We start from the raw sequence: 5,140 nt of genomic DNA, 5'->3' as shown, positions 1-5,140 counted from the left end.
TAATGCAGCTCACACGTTTGGCACTTATATTGTCCACAGATTCCAAATATACAGTGTGAACAAATGCTGCAATGGTTCTATAAAAGGCATTCGGACCGATGTCTATAAATACTCAAATTACAAATAGTATAAATAATCAACATGTATTTATGACGCATTACGTAGGTAAATAGAAGTTCCTTGCTGTGTATAAAAGCTATATATAAACAGTTTTAGTTCATAATGTGTTTGATAGATGTATATCTCATCTAGCGTCAGGTATTTGTTATGTTAGGCTTTTGTTTCAGATGTGCGCATCCAATATTTTACGTCTTTCATCAGATCGTAAAAACAAACTTATCGGTTTGCGCATAAATTTTATTTCCGATTGATCCAATCGAAATCGTATTTTTCGCATTCCAGCCACAACGAGTTTGAACAAAGTGTTCATTTTCGATTCATCTTTATTAACATTCAAAGCAAAAAATATGGCATCCCTTTCAGTAGCTAAGTGTTCAGTAATTTTGTATTTACACAACATTTTGTCGGAGTTTGGTCGACAATGTTCTGCAAAGTTATCCTTTAAATCATCAAAGAAACTCTTTATCTTGCGACCTACTTGTTGAATTCACTTAGCACGCATCAGTAGGTCAGAGAGCTAATTCGTTCAACTAACCAACTCAGCTGTCTAATATAATGGTTAAAGTCCAAGATTAAATCGTTTTAGTAACTGTCAGTCGATAAGAGAAGAAATCCAATCTTACTCTACCGATAATTCAATCAAGCTTGCGTCTTGACCTTTAAAAGCCATTTGCTATTGCGGCTGCAAATCTGCACTAACGGAAACTGAATGAGTTTCTTTTCATCCTGAATTAGCACTGATTTTTCTCCTATCTCAAAATTAAGATACAGCTACAAATATACACAAAATACTCCAATTTCACGATACGAAGCCGCGTGCAAAGTAAACTCTATTACCGGTATAGTGAACAATGTGCGAGGCGTGTTGCTCGGCAACGTACTTGTAACTTCTCCGGTATTGCGGGTGTTCGTCTGTCCCGTCAGATCCGTTTACTCGTTCCTTTCCAATCCTATAGAAATGGAGGACGTACGAGTACCTGCCGTATCCATTTCACCTATTACGAAATCCGTTTTACAAACAACAGAATTGGGAAATATTGCATTTGGGATAGTGGTAGTGGCTGTAGCACTCCCAGTATTTGAGCTAGCCCCGTCAGACCCAATGAGGATCAGAGTGACAAATAACGTTATTTGCTAATGGGAAGTGGACGCTCCCGGGCTTTGGCAAATTGTTATTGAATTCTAGTCAGAAATTCTGTTGCAAATAGCATTTCTAACAAAAGTTAGGCATACGAATGGAGTATACTCTCCATAATTAGTACATTATTATTACATTATGTACATTAAATTTCGATGATTATGAGGATGATGTCATAGTAGTGAACGTATCTATAATTACAAGAACACGTGCGACTTTTTATCCCTTTTTGTGACGTGAGCACAGAATTATAGCGCGCGCGAATTAGCGAGAGATTAGTTAAAAAGGAGTGCAAAAATAAAACGGAACGGAGAAGAACTACATAGTTATCGTTTTGACAAAAAAAGTATTGGTTAAATCGAAAATGTATCCGGTTTGTGTTCAGATAGAAACATTGTAGTTCAATGAACATACGGCCACTCGTTTGAATGAATACTCCATAGCAGATAAGCAATATGGCGTCTAATTTCAAGGATTGTTAGTTCAGGATCAGGGTACGCACAGGGCAGAAACAGGTATAGACAAATGATCGTAATACAATGCCCCGTCACTTGGCAGCCGATTTCAATGCCGCCGCGTCTGCCTTATTGTTTCTCGAATAATACTCCATTTCCAATGTGCTTTACGATACGGCATGAATTACTCTTTTCTATCTCATACCCTTTTCACAAATGTAACAGGGTAGGTACGGACTAACTGTTTGATTAAAAATGTTTGTCAATATTTTCTGTTATCGTTTTTCCACTAACGAGCTATGTACGTTTATGAACATGAGTGGTCAGTGTCTTCAAGAGTTCATCGACTCTCTAAAATCTTTTCTAAGCTCCTTAAAACTACCTATATTTACTTCGTAAAAAGACTATACAAAATATTTTCTTCTTTTTTAAAAAGGTACAGGTTATCTTTGTTATTTTTTTTAAAAGGCACAGATTGTTGTACATAGTTAGAACTATAGGTACATAAATCTGTTATAAAAGACTTAATCCACCCACATCACACCTACAAAAGTCTGTAACCCTTCGGGCGTCTATGGCGGCGATATAACATAAGGTGATTCGTCTGCCCTTCATCCAAAAAAGGGGTGCTACACCAGTTTTGCGTCACACTGAAAAGTTTGGAAAATATTCACGACACACCAGAAACCAATAACGGTATTAGTGTTCTCCATTTTTACGCCGCAAATTAGTTTAGTACCCATCGGCGTAACTGATGAAGTTACGGCTATGAGGTGGACATGGACGCTAATTGAATTCCCGTATTTAGCCTCAGGCACTACAGCCAGGAAACCACATTAGTTTGACGAATTTTAGTTTTCACTTCCTGGTTTGGAATTCTATAGGCGAGTTCCCAAAACCAGGTATAGTTTGTCCAACATTTTCTAACAGTTCTATAAATGGTTTAGATACTTTTACATCAACGGCATTAGTCTATATTGTTTGATGTACATTAAACAATGTTTGTTTAGTTTTTGTTTGAGTCAAATATGAGTATTTCTGATAAATGGTTTGCATTATACATACTTATACACAATTATTGCATTTTAACAAGTAAAAGATCGACAAATAGTAACCTTTACAGCGCCAACGCAAAGTCGCAGTCACAGTAATACCATTTAACAAGACCATTAAAATATAAATGAAAGAGTGAAAATATTTATTGAATGTCAGTTTTTTATTTCAACATGGACAAGTAATAGCTACCCTCCGGACTTTTGCATTTCTCTTTTACTGAGCCCCTTCGTATTTAAATAAACAGCTGGCAGCCGTCTCGTCTTTCGACAGCGTTTTCAATGCTCGAAGCCTATGTTTTCAGGTCGATAAAACGTACTTGCCTTTTGAATAATATGCCCAATCTAATTAGCAAGCTTTGACGTGAAAACACGGACGGAAAAGGGGACTTTTCTGTTTGGTGTTCAAAGAAAGAAAAACGTTAAAAAAATCGCCGCCGTCGTACCGTAACATTATGATGCTGAGGGAGTATTAAAGAGGTAAATGCATAAAAATGTCTGGCAGTGTTATTGGATTCTTTTAAGTAGGCAGTTATAAGATATTTAACTTGAGGCAATGTTTGTGATTGATTGCAAAACTATAAAATCTAAAATCACTTTTGTTTTAACCATACAAATATATGACTGATGACTTATATGTGTATACTTTGCTTTATATTTTTTATATAGTACTTATCTGTGGTGTTTATCAACTTAACCATCTCTTATCTAAAAGTTACCTAACGTAAGGTAGCGCCTAAAATAATCAGTTATTTATAATGTAAAAATACTTAGCAGTTTTATTGATAATAAGTACCAACATTATTCATATCTTTTCGCGCAATGAAGTTATGGACATGCTGTAGAAAGATTTTTTGTTGGAAATTACCTCCTTTACTTCTCTGTTTCGTCTGATCCACGACTTTTTAATACGAGAGAGAGATAGAGACCGAGAGACAGAAATTTTAGGTACAAACGTACCTACTAAACATTTCCAGCCAAATCCAATAAATAGACTATAAGCTCACTCCAGACACTACTTCAAATCTGAAAGCCCGTGACAAAAGTATAGATACAGCAAGTATTGTATTATCAGTATTTATTGCGGCGTTGTGAGTGTCCATAGACCGCGCTAATCGCTTACCATCAGGTGACCCGTCTGCTCTTTTATCTCTTATTTCAAACAAAAAATAAGAAAGTATTCAAAGACCATCCAACTATTGTTTCTGATATCTAATACTAAATCTTATGTGGGTATTTTGTACAAAGTATGCCTCTATTTAATATTACTTCAATACGTTTCTTCTCCATAATAATATCTTATTTTAGCACAATATATTCCTGAAAGGCGTTACTTCTTTGTTAGGAGTGTTTCTTTGAAAACGATAAGCAGCTTAGTATGTACACCTACAGCGATCTTGTTATATTTAAAAGCATATAAACGGTACCTTCGTTGTATGAATAAATAAATAGCATAATTATTCATCACCTCTTATAATAGTTACAAGTTACCTACATTTCATTTTTTTTTTATTATTCATTTCATACTACGAGTACGTAAGGTTCGATTTAACGTTGAATTTGTATTGAATACAAACTTTACTTAACAGGTACTGGTATTTAGATAATTAAATGTCAGAGAAATTAATTTATTATTTGCACAGTTGTGAAATAATGATGAGTTTGGTAGCTGGTTTAGTTAATTAGAGTAATTAGAGGGTTTGATTTTCGATCACTGGTCGCAATAATATTCCTGTTATTGGATGTAATATACTTGCATATACCTATATGATGTAATGTAATATATTATATATAGGTATAATCATGAATATGAACTACCGGTCGCTTAAATGGTGCACGAGAATGCTTGTTATATGTATGTTATTTAGGTAGGATTAAGTTGTATGTACATATATGAATCTGGAGATAGCAAACCCTTCTGATGAAGACCAATATTATGCTGTCACGCAGACTAACAGAGAATATAGTAAGGACTAACATAGTAACTATAACTAAGAGATATTATAACATTACTCAAGTATAAAAGCAATGTAAACAAATTTGGAACCTAACTATTGAATGTTGGGTGAAGTCGCGCCACATTCTCGACTCTCTCTCTCGACTCTAGTTGAATATAGACGCTAAATTAGCAAGTTTGTCCTCCAGGTTTCAGTGCTATAATGTATAATTATGTACAGTTAAGATTCTGTAGCGAACTTCGTATAACTTGTGTGCATATTTTCTTAATAGTTCAGTTTATTCAAGGTATGAACAGCGCAAGATATGAGAATGTGATAGGATTTTCAAAGTTCTAAAGTTATAGACCAGAGTGTAGTTGAGAAATTTGTGACATAATTACTTTTCTGGCTATTTAATAAGAAGTGCAGGATTAGTGG

The sequence above is a fragment of the Spodoptera frugiperda genome, chromosome 25 (assembly GCF_023101765.2).
Source record: "Spodoptera frugiperda isolate SF20-4 chromosome 25, AGI-APGP_CSIRO_Sfru_2.0, whole genome shotgun sequence".
NCBI classification, from domain to species: Eukaryota; Metazoa; Arthropoda; class Insecta; order Lepidoptera; family Noctuidae; genus Spodoptera; species Spodoptera frugiperda.
This window is presented reverse-complemented; position numbering follows the sequence as displayed.